Genomic DNA, 23,312 nt, shown 5'->3' on the forward strand with positions numbered 1-23,312 from the left:
AAAGAACCATAATAGGATGCCTAACTCGTCGTACTTTGACACGAGGGGGATATGGCAGCCAACGACGTTACAGAGTTTCACTTTTTTAGGCTAAAAACAAGAAACTGCGGTCGCAGTGGGCTAAGGAACGAAAACTCTGGACACTGGAGAATTGGAAAAACATTGTATGGTCTGATGAATCCCGGTTCTTGCTGTTTCACACTGATGGGAGGACTGAGGTATGGAGAATGCATCCATCATGCCACGTGTCAACATTGCAGGCTGGTGGTGGTGGTGTGATGGTGTGGGGTGTGTTTTCAAGGCACACATTGGGCCCCTTGATAAAAGTGAAGCAAAGTTTGAATGCCACAAGATATCTGAACATCATTGCTGATCAGGTGCATCCCTGCATGGCAGCAGTGTATCCATCTGCAAATGATTTGTTTCTACTGGATAATGCCCCAATGCCCCAAGGCTAGAATTGTCCAGGAATGGTTCCACAAACATGACAGTGAATCCAGCTTACTGCAGTGGCCTGCCAGTCACCAGATCTCAATCCAATAGAGCATCTGTGGGAAGAGATGGAACAAAATATTTGGAATAGAGATCCACTACCAGCCAGTTTGACACCAAGCATTGGAGTCAACATGGGCCAGCATCCCTGTGGATTGCTTTTCGACATTTTTGTAAAGTCCATGCCGGGACTAATTGAGGCTGTTCTGAGGGCAAAGGGAGGTGAAACTCAATGTTAAGAAGGTGTTCCTAATGTTTTGTACACTCAGTGTATAAAGTGGATTAAATAGTTTGTAAATTAACCCGACAGGATGCTCTCAATGGTGCATGTGTAGACATTTGAGCTGTTGAGCCTTCTACACCACTGTGTGAAGGGACCATTTCAGGAACTTGAAGCTTTTGACCATCTCCACTACAGACCCATCAATGATCTCTCTGCTGTCTCCTGTAGCCCACGATCAGCTCCTTAGTTTTGTTGACGTTGAGGGAGAGATTATTTCTCTGGCACCACACCTCCTCCCTGTAGGCTGACTCATCATTGTTGGTAATCAGGCCTAGCACTGTGTCATCAGCAAACTTGATGATTGAGTCGGAGATGTGCTTGGCATACAGTCATGGGTGAACAGGGATAAAAAAGAGGGGGCTGAAAATGCACCCTATGGGGCCCCCATGCTGAGGTGGCGTTGTTGACTACCTTCACCACTTGGGGTCGGCACATCAGGAACGTCAGGACCCAGTTACACAGGGAGGGGTTCAGACCCAGGGACATGAGCTTAGTGATGAGCTTGGAGGGCACTATGGTGTTGAAGGCTAAGCTGTAGTTGATGGACAGCATTTGTTCATACAATACCTGGACACACCTACTCATTCCAGGGTTTTTATTTATTTTTTACAATTTTCTACATTGTAGAATAATAGTGAAGACATCAAAACTATGAAATAAAACATACGGAATCATGTAGTAACCAAAACAGTGTTAAACCAATCAAAATAGATTTTATATTTGAGATTCCTCAAAGTAGTCACCCTTTGCCTTGATGACAGCTTTGTCTTGGCATTCTCTCAACCAGCTTCACGAGGTAGTCACCTGGAATGCATTTCAATTGACAGGTGTACCTTGTTAAAAGTTAGTTTGTGGAATTTATTTCTTTCTTAATGCGTTTGAGCCAATCAGTTGTGTTGTGAGAATGTAGGGGTGGTATACAGAAGACAGCACTATTTGGTACAAGACCAAGTCCATATTACGGCAAGAACTGCTCAAATGACAGTTCATCGTTACTTTAAGACATGAAGGTCAGTCAATACAGAACATCTCAAGAACTTTGAAAGTTTCTTCAAGTGCAGTCACAAAAACCATCAAGTGCTATGATGAAACTGGCTCTCATAAGGACCACCACAGGAAAGGAAGACCCAGAGTTAACACTGCTGCAAGGGATAGGTTTATTAGCATTACCAGCCTCATAAATTGCAGCCTAAATAAATGCTTCACAGAGTTCAAGTAACAGACACATCTCAACATCAGTTGTTCAGCAGAGACTGCGTGAATCAGGCCTTCATGCTGCAAAGAAACCACTACTAAAGTACACCAATAAGAAGAAGAGACTTGCTTGGGCCAAGAAACACGAGCAATGGATATTAGACTGGTGGAAATCTGTCCTTTTGTCTGATGAGTCCAAATTTGAGATTTTGGATTCCAACCGCCGCGTCTTTGTGAGACACGGAGTAGGTGATCGGATGATCTCTGCATGTGTGGTTCCCAACGGGAAGCGTGCAGGAGAAGGCGTGATGGTGTGGGGGTGCTTTGCTGGTTACACTGGCTGTGATTTATTTAGAATTCAAGGCACACTTAACCAGCATTGCTACCACAGTATTCTGCAGCGATACGCCATACCGTTTTTCAACAGGACAATGACCCAACATACCTCCAGGCTGTAAGGGCTATTTCACCAAGAAGGAGTGTGATGGAGTGCTGCATCAGATGACTTGGTCTCCACAATCTCCCAACCTCAACCCAATTGATATGGTATGGGATGAGTTGGACTGCAGAGTGAAGGAAAAGCTGCCAACAAATGCTCAGCATATGTGGAAACTCCTTCAAGACTGTTGGAAAAGCATTCCAGGTGAAGCTGGTTGAGCAAATACCAAGAGTGTGCAAAGCTGTCATCAAGGCACAGGGAGGCTACTTTGAAGTATCGAAGATGTATTTTGATTTGTTTAACACTTTTTTTGATTACTACATGATTCCATATTGGTTATTTTATATGTTTTATGTCTTGACTATTATTCTACCATGTAGAAAAATCCTTGAATGAGTAGGTGTGTCCAAACTTTTGACTGGTAATATGTGTATATCTCTTGCTCAAGTTAGACAGGGCAGTTTGCAATGCAATGTCGATTGCGTTGTCCATGGATCTGTTGGGGCGATATGCGAATTGTAGTGGGTCTAGGGTGTCGGGTACGGTGGAGGTGATACGGTCCTTAATGTGTATTGATCATCAAGAAAAGTTACCTTTCTGAGAACTATTGACTTACAAAGACGAAAGTGTGGAAGACTATTACCAATGATAGCTCTAATTAGATCCCTGTTATCTAATTGGCTTTCCAGTTAAAGGTCGAACTCCGATAACAAGGAAATATTCAGAAAGATATTAAATCCACTATTTGTACCGACTGACAAATGCCTCTCGCATATGTGCAGATCTTAGTTTGGGTCTCCCTGTGTAACACGCTGTCACCTTCTTCCACACGTGGCCACAGCCGTGTTGCTTAGAAATGACTGTTTCCTGCAAAGTGGTTGGGAAATGTCAGATGTCCAGCAGCTAAAATGGCGAGGAAACGCCTAACTTGATGCAGAAAATATTCTCTGGTTCTGGAGTTCCAACTGCAACTAGAAGCAGGAGATTTTAAGACACCGGAGACACTCCAAATCGTGAAAGAAGAAGGAAATATCACCAATTAAAGGTTGGTTGGATGTTGTTCTACTGTTGCACTGTATTGTCTATAAGAACAAGACAAAATCATAAAGTAAAGATTGGTTGAATGTTGTTGTACTCTTGTACTGTATTGTCTGTATGAAGAAGAAAATATCACCAAGTAAAGGTTGGTTGAATGTTGTTGTACTGTATTATCAATCTGCTTGAATTCAGAAGCAAGCTGAAGATTTAGATTTGCCACTGAGTTTGGAGCCTGCTTGGCTATTTCCAAGGCCTGCTTATACATGTTGGCGGTTTTCTCATGTGGACTGCTTTACTTTTGATGATTACAGGTAAAATCAAACCTTATTTCAATTCTAAACAGGTACAAAACTAACTTTTTCAAAGTTGTAAACTTCACATAAATACATAGGATGGATTCACATGAAAGGTTGCAATTCATAATAATAATGATTACAGTCAAAAGTGATGCCTGTATTTATTGTATTCCAGAGTAGAAAATCATCTCAAATTGAGATTAATGTTTCTCATGCCGGTTATTTTTCTCATTGACACTCCGAACTTTCATTCAAACCTAAAAAGTGCGTTCAAACTTTGGGCCATCTTCCATCCTAAAAAATATATATTTACATTCAGGCATTCTTGCTGGCCGCACAGCCCTAAACAGCCTCTCTACCTTGTCCCTAATGAAAATGAAACATTTGTCCTCAGGCAGCTCTGAGGCCGCCCGTTAGCTTTAGCTAAAGACTGCAAACCCCGTGATAGATAGGTAGGAAGGTGGGAGCTAACTTTAGCCCTTAATGGGTTGAAATATGCTAGCGCTGCTGCTTTCTCATGGCGGGGCCAAATTATTTCCCTCATGGCGATTTATCAAACACATTCAGAGCGCTGGTTGTCAGGGATAAATTGGCTCCTGCCTTGTAATGCCCTTGATAGATATTCTCCTAATGTTTCTTTATTATCCTCGTTTTATTTGGGCTGTCGCCTTATATCAAAATGAATATCGCAAAACATTACAATATTGGAATTTATAGCTTACCCTTTCTCACTTACATTATATTACGTCATCAAATCATATTAGAGTGATGCTTATTATTTTTAGAAACCATTTTATGGTGATTTTAGGGGTGACAACAGTATCTTTATTCCAATTTGAACTCTAACCCCTCATACGGACATCTTCTGGTAAGACCAAATAGTCATCAGCCACATAAATAAGAGAACATTTTAAAATCCAACTGAGGAACAATCCCATGGAAACATTTGAATTTCTGGATTATTGAGCAGAAGTTGAGCTTGCCTTAGATCTGGATTATTCAGCAGAAGTTGAGTTTGCCTTAGATCTGGATTATTCAGCAGAAGTTGAGCTTGCCTTAGATCTGGATTATTCAGCAGAAGTTGAGCTTGCCTTAGATCTGGATTATTCAGCAGAAGTTGAGTTTGCCGTAGACCTGGATTATTGAGCAGAAGTTGAGCCGTAGACTTGACGATTAATGGTTGTCTCGTTACGCAAAGACCCAAATATTATTTTGACCCCTTGACCTTTGGTTGAGGTGTACAGAATGCTTTTTGACTAGCCTAATAAAACATGATTAACCCTCCCAGCACTGTCTATCACCTTTCTAGTGTCAAATAGTCATAATGCACTTGGTTTTTATAAATGTCAGGTTCCCATAGACATTGAGTGTAACAAAACATTAGGACCATGTCCTCTTTCCATGACATAGACTGACCAGGTGAATCCAGGTTGAAAGCTATGATCCTTTATTTATGTACCTATTTAAATCCACTTCAATCAGTGTAGATGAAGGGGAGGTGAAAGGTTAAAGACTTCAGACAATCGATTGTGTACGTGTGCCATTCATAGGGTGAATGGGCAAGACAACATTTTTCAAAGTGCCTTTGAACTGGGTATTGTAGTAGATGCCAGGTTCACTGTTTTGAGTGTGTCAAGAACTGCAACGGTGCTGGGTTTTTTCACGCTCAACAGTTTCCTGTGTGTATCAAAAATGGTCCACCACCCAAAGGACATCCAGCCATTTTCACAAAACTGTGGGAATCATTGGAGTCAACATGGACCAGCATCCCTGTGGAATGTTTTTGACACCTTGTAGAGTCCATTGAGGATATTCTGAGGGTAAAAGGAGGTGTAACTCAATATTATGAAGGTATTCTTAATGTTTGTGCACTCAGTGTACATAATTGACTGTAGCTGTCAGTTAGGAACTGCCATTATGGTTGGTAGTAGCCTCATAAAAGCAACAGGAAAGTAATGCTCCCTCTATCTTTATAAAGTATAGAAAGGCGGCGGTCAATGGAATCACCTTTATTTATACATAATGCAATGTCTTCCAAAAACCACATTTATTATCTAATTTCATACTCATCCTTTCTGCCCCAATGAATTACTAATGTTAATAATATTGTTTTATTTTCTCATATTTTCTCTCTGTTTGTTCTCTGTATATTTTCCTATTTAAAGTAGACAATCTTATTTTGACAGCTATTTCTATGTAAAGTGAGTTAGCCGGGACCGGTGACTGGCATGGCTCCAGTTTTTTGCTATGTGCTGAGGTAAGCTTTTGTCTTCCAGAACAGTCCGAGACATAATTCCAATGGATTAGCCTAGCCCCTTATACCTATACCTTCTCCGAATTGAAATGTTGTAAATAAGGAAGAAATTTCATTTTAATGCAGGGGATCACTCTTCATTTTACTTATTTTTTTTCTTAATATAATTCCTGGTTTTTAAGTATTCAATTCCACAAAGAAAAATGAAATTGCTTTCTCTCCACACCCATCTCTCTCTCTCTCTCTCTCTCTCTCTCTCTCCTCTCTCTCTCTCTCTCTCTCTCTCTCTCTCTCTGTCTCTCTCTCTCTCTCTCTCTCTCTCTCTCTCTCTCTCTCTCTCTCTCTCTCTCTCTCTCTCTCTCTCTCTCTCTCTCTCTCTCTCTCTCTCTCTCTCTCTCTCTCTCTCATATACTGGTTATTTGTGGCTGTATTATCCCAAATGCTTAAGATGCATTACTTTTCGAAACAAAACCCTTCTGAACATCAATTAACGCAGCACAGGCCACAGTCTGAATCTATCAGCACAGGAGACATAAGGCATTGGAAATTATAGGATTTTCCATTCTATGTTTCTAACCTCAATGTAATAGGAAGAGACAGGTTGATGATGCTTGTGTAGCTTGTGTTATCATGATGGGATCTGTTTTTGTTTCAAATGTTTTAGATTGTTCCCCGTTGCCTAAACCTCAACCATCTTCATATCTGAACCATCTTCATATCTGAACCATCTTCATATCTGAACCATCTTCATACCTGAACCATCTTCATACCTGAACCATCTTCATATCTGAACCATCTTCATATCTGAACCATCTTCATACCTGAACCATCTTCATCTTACCTGAACCATCCTGAACCATCTTCATATCTGAACCATCTTCCTGAACCATCTTCATATCTACCTGAACCATCTTCATATCTGAACCATCTTCATATCCTGAACCATCTTCATACCTCATCTTCCTGAACCATCTTCATATCTCAACCATCTTCATATCCTGAACCATCTTCATATCTGAACCATCTTTCTGAACCATCTTCTCAACCATCTTCATATCTCAACCATCTTCATATCTGAACCATCTTCATACCTGAACCATCTTCATATCTGAACCATCTTCCTGAACCATCTTCATATCTGAACCATCTTCATATCTGAACCATCTTCATACCTGAACCATCTTCATATCTGAACCATCTTCTGAACCATCTTCATATCTGAACCATCTTCATATCTGAACCATCTTCATATCTGAACCATCTTCATACCTGAACCATCTTCATACCTGAACCATCTTCATATCTGAACCATCTTCATATCTGAACCATCTTCATACCTGAACCATCTTCATCTGAACCATCTTCTGAACCATCTTCATATCTCAACCATCTTCATCTGAACCATCTTCCTGAACCATCTTCATACCTGAACCATCTTCATATCTGAACCATCTTCATATCTGAACCATCTTCATACCTGAACCATCTTCATACCTGAACCATCTTCATACCTGAACCATCTTCATATCTGAACCATCTTCATACCTGAACCATCTTCATATCTGAACCATCTTCATCTTCATCTGAACCATCTTGAACCATCTTATCTCAACCATCTTCATATCTCAACCATCTTCATATCTGAACCATCTTCATACCTGAACCATCTTCATACCTGAACCATCTTCATCTTATCTGAACCATCTTCATATCTGAACCATCTTCATATCTGAACCATCTTCATACCTGAACCATCTTCATATCTTCCTGAACCATCTTCATATCTGAACCATCTTCATACCTGAACCATCTTGAACCATCTTCATCTGAACCATCTTCATATCTGAACCATCTTCATATCTGAACCATCTTCATACCTGAACCATCTTCATATCTTCCTGAACCATCTTCATATCTTCTGAACCATCTTCATATCTGAACCATCTTCATGAACCATCTTCCTGAACCATCTTCATACCTGAACCATCTTCATATCTGAACCATCTTCATACCTGAACCATCTTCATACCTGAACCATCTTCATCTTATCTGAACCATCTTCATATCTGAACCATCTTCATACCTGAACCATCTTCATCTTATCTGAACCATCTTCATATCTCAACCATCTTCATATCTGAACCATCTTCATCTTCATCTGAACCATCTTCATATCTGAACCATCTTCATATCTGAACCATCTTCATATCTGAACCATCTTCATACCTGAACCATCTTCATACCTGAACCATCTTCATATCTGAACCATCTTCCTGAACCATCTTCATACCTGAACCATCTTCATATCTGAACCATCTTCATACCTGAACCATCTTCATATCTGAACCATCTTCATATCTGAACCATCTTCATATCTGAACCATCTTCATATCTGAACCATCTTCATACCTGAACCATCTTCATATCTGAACCATCTTCATATCTGAACCATCTTCATATCTGAACCATCTTCATATCTGAACCATCTTCATATCTGAACCATCTTCATATCTGAACCATCTTCATATCTGAACCATCTTCATACCTGAACCATCTTCATATCTGAACCATCTTCATATCTGAACCATCTTCATACCTGAACCATCTTTATACCTGAACCATCTTCTTCATCTTCATATTTGAACCATCTTCATACCTGAACCATCTTCATATCTGAACCATCTTCATATCTGAACCATCTTCATATCTGAACCATCTGATACCTGAACCATCTTCATATCTGAACCATCTACCTGAACCATCTTCATATCTGAACCATCTTCATACCTGAACCATCTTCATACCTGAACCATCTTCAACCTGAACCATCTTCATATCTGAACCATCTTCATATCTGAACCATCTTCCTGAACCACCTGAACCATCTTCATATCTCATCTTCATACCTGAACCATCTTCATATCTGAACCATCTTCATATCTGAACCATCTTCATACCTGAACCATCTTCATACCTGAACCATCTTCATACCTGAACCATCTTCATACCTGAACCATCTTCATACCTGAACCATCTTCATATCTGAACCATCTTCATACCTGAACCATCTTCATATCTGAACCATCTTCATATCTCAACCTATGTACTGATCATTCTCCACCCCGCTTCTCATATGGCCTCATGGTGAAATCCCTGAGTGGTTTCCTTCTTCTTTGGCAACTGAATTAGGAACGACGCCTGTATCTTTGTAGTGGCTGGGTGTATTAATACAACAACCAAGTGTAATTATCTGTAGGTTTCTTTCTTTGTGAAGCATTGGAAAACCTCCATGGTCTTTGTGGTTGAATCTGTGTTTGAAATTCCCTGCTCGACTGAGGGACCTTACAGCTATCTTTATGTGTGGTGTACAGAGATGAGGTAGTCATTAAAAAATCATGTTAAACACTAGTATTGCACACAGAGCGAGTCCAATGAAGTCGCTATGTGACTTGTTAAGTACATTTTTACTCCTGAACTTATTCAGAACTTATTTAAATCATTTCCGCTTAAATGTTATATTAATTTGTAAAATTTTTGAAAAACATAATTCCCTTCTGACCTTCTGAGTTATTGTGTGTAGGCTAGTGACAAAACATCTAAAGGTTATCTATTTTAAATTCAGGCTGTAACTCAACAAAATGTGCAAAAAGTCAAGGGGTGTGAATACTTTCTGAAGGCACTGTATGTTGTGCCTACATTTATATTACACTTTGTCACATACTAGTACTGAAACGAATGACTGATGATTGGAAAAGATCAATTGAGCATAAGAAGATTGTGGGGACTGTTTGGTTGAACTTCAGTGCAGATTTTGACATTATCGATATCCTCATACAAAATTTGGAACAGAAATTAAATGGTTCATTGGATCAGTCTAAAACTTTGCGCATACACTGCTGATATCTACAGGCCAAAATTTAAATTGAACCTGTGCTGGAATAATACATCATGGCCTTTCTCTTGCATTTCAAAGATGATGGTACAAAAAAAAAAAAAAAAAATGGTAGATTATCTTTTACCAGATCTATTGTGTTATATTCTCCTACATTCCTTTCACATTTGCACAAACTTCAAAGTGTTTCCTTTTAAATGGCACCAATAAAACGCATATCCTTGCTTCAGTGCCTGAGCTACAGGCAGTTAGATTTGGGTACGTCATTTTAGACAAACACTTATAAAAAGGTTCCGGTACTTATAATGTTAACAAAGCTAATCTGAAAACAAGGCTACCAAACTTCTATCAGTATATTGATTGCAGTACTCGAGTGATTAACACACTCAACCACTGATACTCTAACTTCCGTGATGCATACAAGGCCCTCCCTTTGCCCTCCTTTTGGCAAATCTGACCACAACTCCATCTTGATGCTCCCCTCCTATAGGCAGAAACTAAAACAGGAAGCGCCCATGCTTACCAATACTGGTCTTACCAGTCAGATTCAACGCTTCAAGATTGCTTCGATCATGTGAATTGTGATAAGTTCCGGTTAGCCTCAGACAAGAACAATAACATCGTACGCGGACTCGGTGAGCGTGTTGATAAGGAGGTGTATTGGAGATGTTGTACCCACTTTGACTATTAAAACCTTCCCTATCCAGAAACCGTGGATTGATGGCAGCATTTGCATAAAAACTGAAAGCACGTACAACCACATTTAATCATGGCAAGGCGACTGGAAACATGACCGAATACAAACAGTGTAGTAATTCCCTCCATAAGGCAATCAAACAAGCAAAGCGTCATTATAGAGACAAAGTGGATTCACAATTCAAAGCCTCAAACACGAGATGTACGTGGCAGGGTCTTGCTCCCAGATAAATTAAACAAGTAAAAATGTGCGTGCTTTGAGGACAATACAGTGCCACCGACACAGTGCCAACGACAGCTGGCTGGTGTGTTTACTTATCCTTATCCCAGTCTGCTGTCCCCACATTCTTCAAGATGGCTACCATTGTTCCTGTTCCCAAGAAAGCTAAGGTATGTCAACTAAATGGCTGTCATCATTAAGTGCTTTGAGAGACTATCACCTCCAAGCTACCTGTTACCCATCCACTCCAATTTGCTTACCACCCCAGTAGGTCCACAGACGATGCAATCGCCATCACACTGCACACTGCCCCATCCCATCTGGACAAGAGGAATACCCATGTAAGAATGCTGTTCATTGACTATAGCTCAGCATTCAACGCCATAGTACCTTCAAAACTCATCATTAAGCTTGAGTCCCTGGGCCTCGACTCCGCCCTGTGCAATTGGGTCCTGGATTTCCTGATGGGCCGTCCCCAGGTGGTAAAGGTAGGAAACAACATCTCATCTCCGCTGATCGTCAATACTGGGGCCCTACAGCCCAACACTACAGCCCTCTCCTGTACTACCTGTTCACCCACGATTGCATGGCCATGCACGTCTCCAACTCAATCATCAAGTTTGCAGACTACACTACAGTGGTAGGGTTGATTACTAACAACGACAGCCTACAGGGAGGAGGTGTGGGCCCTCGGAGTGTGATGTCAAGAACATAACCTCTCACTCAATGTCAGTAAAACAAAATAGATGATCGTGGACTCCAGGAAATAGCAACGGGAGCACCCACTCATACACATCGATGGGACAGCAGTAGTTCCTCTGTGTACATATCACCTACAAACTGAAATGGTCCATGCACACAGACAGCGTGGTGGAAAAGGCACAACAGCGCATCTTCAACCTCAGGAGGCTGATGCAAATGTGGCTATTTTTTTTTTGTCCCCCTTTCTGTTCACTATTGTCTTTGCCATTGGATATTTAATAGGAACCTATTTTCAGTTACTACGGCTTCCACATGATGTCGCCAGTCTTTGGAATATGGTTGAGGTTATTCCTTTGTCCTATGAAGAAGTAGGCCAACTCGGAACTGGGGACACTTTTGTGAGTTGCGCAAGACATTTATTTTTGCGCAAGACGTTTCTTTCTGTTCCTGTATTGAATACAGATTGCCGCGTCTTCAATTTGATTGATTATTAACGTTTAAAAATACCTAACGTTGTATTACAAAAGTAGTTTGAAATATTTTGGCAAAGTTTATAGGCAACTTTTGAAATATTTTGTAGTGACGTTGGGTTTTTGTAAGCTGTTTTTTTCTGGATCAAACACGCTTTATAAATGAACATTTTCGATATATATGGACGGAATTAATCTAAAAAAAAGGACCAATTGTCATGTTTATGGGACATTTTGGAGTGCCAACAAAAGAAGCTCGTCAAAGGTAATACATGTTTTATATTTTATTTCATGATTTTGTGTAGCGCCTGCTATGCTAGCTCCTTTGTTTACTCCTAGTGCAGATGTTCCAGGCTATCAGATAATAACTTCTTATGCTTTCGCCGAAAAGCATTTTTTAAATCTGGCATGTTGGCTGGATTCACAACGAGTGTAGCTTTAATTGAGTATCTTACATGTGTGATTTAATGAAAGTTTGAATTTTATAGCATTTTATTTGAATCTGGCGCTCTGCATGTCCCCTGGCATTTGGCCGGTTGAGACGCTAGCGTCTCCCCTATCCATAAGAGGGCCATCAGATTGTTAAACAGCCACAACTATCACATAGAGGCGGCTGCCTACCTACAGACTTGATATCATTGGCCACTTTAATAAACGGAACAATAGTCGCTTTAATAATGCCACTTTAAGAATGTTTACATATGTCACATTACTCATCTCATATGTATATACTGTTTACTTCACTATCTATTCTTTACTATCTATTGCATCTTAGCCATTCTGTCACTGCTCATCCATATATTTTATACTCATATATTCTTATCCCATTCCCTTACTAGATTGTGTGTATTAGGTTTTTTTGTGAAATTTGTTAGATGTTAGGTTTTGTTGTAGAATTGTTAGATATTACCTGTTAGATTTTGCTGCACTGTCGGATCTAGAAACAAAAGAATTTCGCAACACTTACAGCAACATCTGCTAACCATTTGTATGTGACCAATAACATTTGATTTGATTTGAAATACATATCCACTTGGAACCTCTCTCTTGCTATTACTATTACCATCGCTTCCCTATTGTGGAATGGGCAGGTCAACAATGCAAACATATCTTAAATAATTTAAGATATGCATTTTCTGACTTAAATGCTAGTTTTGAGGTGTTTGCTTATGTGTTTTATGTAGTGCAAGCTACTGTTTTCTCCTTCATAGTCAGGTTGATCTAATTTCCTTCCTTGGCTGCCCTTTGGGAAGCCAAAGATTAGATCCATCTGTGAACATTGAACACATTAAGTGGTGAGAAACAGATGGGAATTATTCTCAAGTTCAAAAAGCCTGCTAGAGCGGAGAGGAAAGTCAAAACAAGAAACGAGAAAAAAAAGATAGTCCGGAAACTATGAGCTAAGATCATGTGATCTCCACACCTTCAATTTCATCAAGACGCATTCCTATTCCCCTGACACAAACAAGAAACGGAGTCTTTCCTATTAGATCAGGAGGTTCAAATGAAATTTAGCAGCACTAATAACCGCATGAGGTTTCTTCAGTGTCTGACTGTCTATCAATTATTCAGGGTTGAAAAATAGTGCATTAAATGAATTCCAGGGATACAGTATGTACTGTACTGTATAATGCATCTTGAGAAATATAAGATATCTGAACAGGCCTAGACCTGGAGACATATCTTTGTGATCCAGCTTCTGTAGATGCTCTATAGACTAAAGATGATTGGTATAATTTCAACTATTTACTAAGCCTAACCCTTACTCCGACCCTTACTATAACCTTAGCCAGCAGCTGCTTATCAACCGATAGTTTGTTTATAGTATGACCATTTGCCGAGCATTAACAGATAGACTATCCAAATAAATGATATTCAGTGATTCATTAAAGGGAGTTTTAACTAGTTCACAACTAATGACCGTTTATCAAATGTGTTCATCAAGACACCTTGTTTCATCAAGAGGTTTGTCTTCCCTTGATAGCGTGCACAGTTGTCTTTCAGGTCACCACCTGTTTTCTTGTCATGTACTCTGGCGTTCATCTTGATCCTGAACAGGACCCTACCCCGAGAAAAACACTGCTCACATGCCCTGAACAGGCCCCTACCACCAGAAAAACACTGCTCACATGCCCTGAACAGGCCCCTACCCCCAGAAAAACACTGCTCTCATGTCTTGAACAGGCCCCTACCCCCAGAAAAACACTGCTCTCATGTCCTGAACAGGCCCTTACCCCCAGAAAAACACTGCTCACATGCCCTGAACAGGCCCCTACCCCAGAAAAACACTGCTCACATGCCCTGAACAGGCCCCTACCCCCAGAAAAACACTGCTCACATGCCCTGAACAGGCCCCGACCCCCAGAAACACACTGCTCACATGCCCTGAACAGGCCCCTACCCCCAGAAAAACACTGCTCACATGCCCTGAACAGGCCCCGACCCCCAGAAACACACTGCTCACATGCCCTGAACAGGCCCCTACCCCCAGAAAAACACTGCTCACATGCCCTGAACAGGCCCCTACCCCCAGAAAAACACTGCTCTCATGTCCTGAACAGGCCCTTACCCCCATAAAAACACTGCTCACATGCCCTGAACAGGCCCTTACCCCCAGAAACACACTGCTCACATGCCCTGAACAGGCCCCTACCCCCAGAAAAACACTGCTCACATGCCCTGAACAGGCCCCTACCCCCAGAAAAACACTGCTCACATGCCCTGACCAGGCCCCTACCCCCAGAAAAACACTGCTCACATGCCCTGAACAGGCTCAACTGAATGCGCCACAGTCATCCTGCAAACCGCATCACAATAATACTCCTTCATTAAAATTTCATAGAGTTTTTCTCAAAGCTTTTTTATTCATTTTCCTATTTATTTTAGGGACCAGTGAAAACATACCAAACAACGCTGTATTATTCCCCTAACATGCATTCAGTGTGTTGTATCAATAATACATGTGATTCATGGCTATTAATGCATGGAGTTTGGTTGTCCTGAAAGTGCTCTGAGTTTGGGACATGGATGGGAGTTAAAGGATATAGTGGAGCTGTTATAGAAGCTAGGATATTAGGGACTAGGTGCTGGTCATGGTGTACTAGTCCATATAGAGCCTCTCTCCAGCCTCTCTCCAGGCAATCTCCATCCTCTCTCTAGACTCTCTCAAGCCTCTCTCCAGCCTCTCTCCAGCCAATCTCCAGCCAATCTCCATCCTCTCTCTAGACTCTCTCAAGCCTCTCTCCAGCCTCTCTCCAGCCAATCTCCAGCCAATCTCCAGCCTCTCTCCAGATTCTCTCCAGGCAATCTCCATCCTCTCTCCAACCTCTCTCCAGCCTCTCTCCAGGCAATCTCCATCCTCTCTCTAGACTCTCTCAAGCCTCTCTCCAGCCTCTCTCCAGCCAATCTCCAGCCACTCTCCAGCCTCTCTCCAGCCTCTCTCCAGCCAATCTCCATCCTCTCTCCAGCCTCTCTCCAGTCCTAATGCCCTGATATTGCCCACTCTGTCCTGGAGGTCACGTAGATGATCAGAGAGACAGGATAAACAGTTTTTCTTCCCAGTCATTTATAATATAGGAAATGATTCTGAATGTAAAATGAATGAGAGATGCTGAAATAAGGCTATTGCAGGAAGTGAGGGAATAATTATAGCAGGTGTGTGTATACCATGTGGTTGGAGGGAGAGACCTGGAGGGTAGGGGGAAGGAGTGAGAGAGCTCCCCCAGGGTAAGAGCCTGAACATGGTGGGGAAAGCATGCAGGAACCCAGGGGCTGGTCCTCAATTCTCTGCTGCTGAGGAAGCGTTCTGCTGTGATGCTGTTCACGGTCCAATGTTTTATTTATTAGGGTACAGAGCAAATTATGTGTTTAATTCGACAACAACAGCAGGAATCTCAGAGCTCAGAAGAAGCCACAGCAAAAGGGTAACTTTTTTGTTTTGAAAATGATGTGGCGGAAAAATATCTCATAGTGATGTATTTTCCTCAATTAGCAGGAAATAGCACGGCCCTGACATAACCTCTGACAGTGAAATGAGAAAATAAAATGACTTTTCAGGAAATACAATGGCCTCAATGTGTCACTCACGGCAATAACCAACACATCAAATTAGATTTGTGTGTGATTTGTGTGTAATTAAATATTAAGACTGAATTTGCATCAGAATTTTTTTCTCCTTTCATAGCAATTATTCACACCGAGAGTAATTCTATTTGAATGTGAATAGAGACCTAATTAAAATATGCAGCATTTATTTTCTACCCTATCAGCTGTTTTATCAACTTCCTGTTTGATTGTGACAGAATATATAATCCACCTCGTGACACAGAGGCATTTTTTGTATTTTTTAGATTAAACACAATAAATCACCCCACTATAAAACACTATGGAGGGGAAAACCAGATGATCCGAAGAAAGGCACGATTATCCTTCCATTGATCATGTACATATATACAAAGACAAAAGGACCTAATTGGACCTAGGAGTTAAAAGAAAGAAAATCAATTCATAATCAGAGATTTTCAGACCTCAGTCATTGCGTTTCGCAGGTCGTTTAAGTGATGTCATGCAGTGAACCCAAAAAATGATCAGTTTGTCACATCTAAATCTTCCCTATGTTTGATACATTACCAACAAGCATCTCTAACTCTCTCTCTCTCTCTCTCTCTCTCTCTCTCTCTCTCTCTCTCTCTCTCTCTCTCTCTCTCTCTCTCTCTCTCTCTCTCTCTCCCTCTCTCTCCCCCTCTCTCTCTCTCTCTCTCTCTCTCTCTCTCTCTCTCTCCCTCTCTCTCTCTCTCTCCTCTCTCTCTCCCCCTCTCTCTCTCCCTCTCTCTGTATCTCTGTCCAATTCCTTTCCATTCTTTCAAGGTGTTTCACCCCCCCTTCCTTCCTCCCTTCCTTCCTTCCTTCCTTCCTTCCTTCCTTCCTTCCTTCCTTCCTTCCTTCCTTCCTTCCTTCCTTCCTTCCTTCCTTTCTTCCATTCATTTTATCTATTCAAATCAGAGCCATTGTATGATTAAATTAATTCTGCTCCAATCTTCCCCTTGTTCATATTGCAATGCCCATTTAAAGCACGTTTATTCATCTACTAAAATATCCCTTCATGATAATATTCATCTAATTAAAAAAGACAAAGGATGGCCTCTAATTATTACTTTATGATCAAACAAGACATTTTGACTAAATAGGATATTCTGTTTCAATGGTCCCTTTTCATATGGGAATCATTTTCACTATGAGAGAGAAGAGGAGAAGTTTGATGAATTGATTAATCATCAATGTTCCCTTCATCTATCTCTCTCTCACACACACACACACACACACACACACACACACACACACACACACACACACACACACACACACACACACACACACACACACACACACACACACACACACACACACACACACACACACACACACACACACACACACACACACACACTACACTTTTGATTTGTAATCTTTACACCCATGTTGATATTTCTCTATAGGACCTGTGGATAATGTGTGGATTGAATGTTACAGCCAGAACTGTACTGAGCAAGAAGCAACAGATATTAGATCTGATGCTCAGTGATGTTCAGTATCCATTTAGGCAAAATCATTTGGACAAAATTGTAAGCCGATTAAGCTTCACTTCAATGATGAATAACTAACAACCCGACGTTTTGAAAATCGAGGTAATCTAACAATAAAAAATGAGACAAAAACAAAATCATCATAGTGTGAAACCCAGATTAATAACTCAAACCAGTAAAACTCTCCGTAATTAAATGCAACTTAAAATAAATCACAATTTCTTCTCCATTTCCTAAGAAACCACCATTATAGTTTAGGTTATGGGATGAACCAACCGATTTCAGTCTCCAGTCACACTAGTGCTTATTTAAAAGGGAACAGTTTCTTGAGATGAGCCTTGCATCTCTCCCCCTCTCTCTGCTCTCTCTCTGCTCGCTCTGCTGTCTCTCTGCTCGCTCTGCTGTCTCTCTCATCTCTGCTCTCCCTCTGCTCTCTCATCTCCTTCTCAATCTGCTCTCTACTCCTTATCTCTGCTATCCTTTGTCTGTTCTCTGCTATCTGTTCTCTGCTTTTTCTCCTCTCTCTCGTCTCTCACTCAATCTGCTCTCTATTCTCTCTCTGCTCTCTCTCTCTCTCAGCTATCTCTGTCTGTTTTCTGTTTTCTCTTCTGTCATTTTCTCTGCTCTCTCTCTCTCTCTCTCTCTCTCTCTCTCTCATCAAACAGCGATATGGTTACGGCATTCTCCCTTAGACTGGTCCCACCCTGAGCAGACAAGCTGCTCCAAGTTGACTGGGTGGGAAATAACCATTCATTACTTATAGGAAGCTAATGACAATAAGCTATATGCCTCATCTTCTCTGGCTATCTTAAGGCATGGCCAGGATACTGTAAAGCACTTTATGATAAATGATGTAAAATGGGCTTTATAAATCAAATCTGATTGATAGATGAGGTCATCATATTTTCCCAAAGGTTTTTTACTCAGTAAGTCTGTTGTTTTGGCCAAAACATGAGTCTCAAAACAGTAGAAGACCTCTCCCTCACCATCCATCAGCCCTGATCCCTTAAAGGAATGATATGAAAGTAGACTGCCTCAGAGAATAAATACCTGCTCACCGTGAAGATTAGTTCCAAAGCTCCAGGACTTTTTCCCAAAATCATTACATTCAGAAAGCTCATAATGACTGGGTAAACTCCACCACTCGGGATCTCGTCCTGTGATGCCCGGGATTAGGGAAAAGGTTACTCACTTACTCATTTCAGACATCTTATCGAGGGGGCCTAACTGGATTAAGGAATAGGATGAGGAAGGAGATAGGGAGTGAGAGAGAGAGAGAGAGAGAGAGAGAGAGAGAGAGAGAGAGAGAGAGAGAGAGAGAGAGGAGAGAAAGGGAGAGAGAGACAGAGAGAGAGAGAGATAGAGAGAAAGGAAAGGAGAGTGACAGAAAGAGAGGGGGGAACAGAGGGAGTAAGGCGGTGAGCCCCTGTGAATCCCCTGAAGAGTAATAAATTGGATGATCTTGTACGAGAGAATGCTAATGGTGACCTAAGGTCAGCAAAGACCCAGGCGCAAACCCGGCCTCTCCTCCGGTTGCACATGATTATTTCTCACCTTGTTATCCATAACACATGGTCAAGGGGTCTGTTAGCAAGGCCTGCGCTCACTCGAATCAATGCAGCGAGATAGTCCAAAAAGAACTGGACAACCACCAACCAGAGACAGGCAGGGCATAGGAGAGAGAAAAGACTGGATTTAGGGAGTTAGCCCTTTCTCTTTCATTTGATAGCCTGGTGGTTGTGAAATAATTGGCACTGGCTGGGAAGTGAGTAGCCATGGTGTGGATAATACTGAATCAGGCACTATCTGTGTAGACTTGCCTTGTTAAATCATTCACACTAGTGGGCTGTATGTGTTAGCATGTGAATGCCTATTCACACCTATAGCTTGTAGAGTTAGGCAGCTTGTAAACTACTGTATATAATAAGCATTTACTGGATAGAAAAGGCAGGCAGTCCAACGAGTTGTAATGTAGGTGTGACACTTCAAACAGTTAACTGTCCTCTAGACTGGTACTACCACCAGTTAACTGTCCTCTAGACTGGTACTACCACCAGTTAACTGTCCTCTAGACTGATACTACCACCAGTTAATTGTTCTCTACACTGATACTACCACCAGTTAACTGTCCTCTAGACTGATACTACCACCAGTTAACTGTCCTCTAGACTGATACATTCACCAGTTAATTGTTCTCTACACTGATACTACCACCAGTTAACTGTCCTCTAGACTGATACTACCACCAGTTAACTGTCCTCTAGACTGATACTACCACCAGTTAATTGTTCTCTACACTGATACTACCACCAGTTAACTGTCCTCTAGACTGATACTACCACCAGTTAACTGTCCTCTAGACTGATACTACCACCAGTTAACTGTCCGATAGACTGATACATTCACCAGTTAATTGTTCTCTACACTGATACTACCACCAGTTAACTGTCCTCTAGACTGATATTACCACCACACACACGTGCTACACAGTAGAATGTATGACACATATCAGCACACTAGGCTCCTCCTACTGAGAATGCCTGACACATATCAGCACACTAGGCTCCTCCTACTGAGAATGCCTGACACATATCAGCACACTAGGCTCCTCCTACTGAGAATGCCTTATCTAATACACATTTCCGTTGATATAGCGTGTTTCCTCAGCTGATTATCAGCTGCTGTCAGACACACGTGGGTCTCTAAAGACCACCATCTTCATCAGTAGTGCACAGCGTATTCTACTAGATGAAACGCTGAAATTACTGTGACATCCTGCCATTTAAAGCTTAATAAAAAATAACAAAAATTCACATACTATAGCACATAAAAAGTGTCTGCATACCCCAAAATTCCTACTATTTAGAATGCAAGTACGGGCATTAGGACACGTCCACTGTCTCCATTGCTATAAACAGGTGAAAGACTTTCTCTAAGATCACATGAACACACGCATACGCACCTCCCATCACTCCTGCGTCTTTTTTACATCTCATGATAACGAGTGTATAAAAGACTCTGATGGAGCAGCCCTGGAGTGTGGAGAGATTAAATACACGTATCAGATGACCTCTGAGAATGTCAATTTTCCCAGCGGGCAACAGATGGCTCTTAAAGGGATATTATGGGATTTGGGTAATTTCCGACCTACCCGGAGTCAGACGGACTCATGGATGCCATTTGTATGTCTCCGCGTGCCGTTTGAAGGAAGTTGAAGGTAGTATATAATTAGTTAGCTTGAAGTCTATTGGTATTTACTAGCCAGCTCCTATCAAAAGCAGGGAAATAGGCCTAACTACTCCAACAGTGTGTGGTTGGTCATTTAAGGTCTTACAAAACCTATACATAGTCAATTTAGATTTGATTAATGCGTTAATTTGACTGATAATCGTTTGAAATTAGATTCTATCAACTTCCTCATTATCAACATACTCTGCTCTCTTTTCCTGTGAGAATTGGTGTGGTTTTGTAAGCAAAACTCCCAGGAGACTAAAGTAGCTAACTTGCTTGCCTATTGGCAAATCATCATAATAACATTTGATAAATCGTGTCAGACTTTAAGGTAGAATTAAGGTACCATTTTTACTCAGAGCTATATTTCCTTGAACCAGAATTTAGTGAGGAGGAACCTGTGCAGTTGGACGCTAATCGAACACTGAGGGAGGCTGAATCAGCGGAGCCGGTAACCAAGCTAGTCTCAGGGGACTGCGGGGCAGGTCAACCCATGGCAACCGACGATGAGTGTTTGTGTTGCACAGAGCGGAACTTATTACTGGCATGGTTTGTGTGCGCTTGATATCTGTGGCTATAAAGCAGCACACCAAGAGACTGTGTTACAAACCCTGATGACTTTTCTGCACTCATCAATCCTGGTGTCCTAGAGACATTCTTCCATGTCCTAAACATTTTATGGAAAAAGCAGCCCAGACCTGTTGAACTGAATGGACAACGGTCTATCAAGTAGCAGCCCAGACCTGTTGGACTGAATGGACAACTATCTATCAAGTAGCAGCCCAGACCTGTTGAACTGAATGGACAACGGTCTATCAAGTAGCAGCCCAGACCTGTTGGACTGAATGGACAACTATCTATCAAGTAGCAGCCCAGACCTGTTGGACTGAATGGACAACTGTCTATCAAGTAGCAGCCCAGACCTGTTGGACTGAATGGACAACTGTCTATCAAGTAGCAGCCCAGACCTGTTGGACTGAATGGACAACTGTTTATCAAGTAGCAGCCCAGACCTGTTGGACTGAATGGACAACTGTTTATCAAGTAGCAGCCCAGACCTGTTGGACTGAATGGACAACTGTTTATCAAGTAGCAGCCCAGACCTGTTGGACTGAATGGACAACTGTCTATCAAGTAGAAGCCCAGACCTGTTGGACTGAATGGACAACTGTTTATCAAGTAGCAGCCCAGACCTGTTGGACTGAATGGACAACTGTTTATCAAGTAGCAGCCCAGACCTGTTGGACTGAATGGACAACTGTTTATCAAGTAGCAGCCCAGACCTGTTGGACTGAATGGACAACTGTCTATCAAGTAGCAGCCCAGACCTGTTGGACTGAATGGACAACTATCTATCAAGTAGCAGCCCAGACCTGTTGGACTGAATGGACAACTGTTTATCAAGTAGCAGCCCAGACCTGTTGGACTGAATGGACAACTGTCTATCAAGTAGCAGCCCAGACCTGTTGGACTGAATGGACAACTGTTTATCAAGTAGCAGCCCAGACCTGTTGGCCTGAATGGACAACTGTCTATCAAGTAGCAGCCCAGACCTGTTGGACTGAATGGACAACTGTTTATCAAGTAGCAGCCCAGACCTGTTGGACTGAATGGACAACTGTTTATCAAGTAGCAGCCCAGACCTGTTGGACTGAATGGACAACTGTTTATCAAGTAGCAGCCCAGACCTGTTGGACTGAATGGACAACTGTTTATCAAGTAGCAGCCCAGACCTGTTGGACTGAATGGACAACTGTTTATCAAGTAGCAGCCCAGACCTGTTGGACTGAATGGACAACTGTTTATCAAGTAGCAGCCCAGACCTGTTGGACTGAATGGACAACTGTTTATCAAGTAGCAGCCCAGACCTGTTGGACTGAATGGACAACTGTTTATCGACTAAGTGACATTCTTGTTTGTCTCAGCAAACAGTATCAAAATATTAAGAAGATAATCTATTGATAACTTTTGTTGTTTTATAACTGAACACTTGATCAAATCAAATAGTTTTTTGCTATTAGATTATTTATATCTAGCTGCTCACGAATAAGAATGTATTTGTTTTTATCCAATACAGACTGGTTGCATATCGACTGGTGTTGGAGTGGACACTGAAGAGAGAGCGACTTGGGATGAGGGAACAGAAGAGTCTTGCCTTTGTCTGTTGTTTGTGTCATTCGGCACAAATACCCCTCGCCGACAGAAGTCTACATGTGACTCAAAGAGGCAGAGTATGTAAAGGGCCTGTTATAGTGACACACTCTGATGATTCAGCTTCACAGCCAGACATTGCCGCCGTGCCAATTTTGTCAAGTCATTCCAATAAATGTTGTTAGAAACAATACAACCTATTTTGTTACAATTGTGTCAAATGACTGCAATGAATGCCATTAGAACAGTGCCATCTGTTTTGTTACTATCTACTAGATTTGATTAATTTACATTATGCCACATGAGATATTGTTGTGTATTAAATACAGCAGTCAGATGGATGTATCAATAACAATTTACTGAAGGTAAATT

The sequence above is a fragment of the Oncorhynchus keta genome, chromosome 13, assembly GCF_023373465.1.
Source record: "Oncorhynchus keta strain PuntledgeMale-10-30-2019 chromosome 13, Oket_V2, whole genome shotgun sequence".
Taxonomy (NCBI): Eukaryota; Metazoa; Chordata; class Actinopteri; order Salmoniformes; family Salmonidae; genus Oncorhynchus; species Oncorhynchus keta.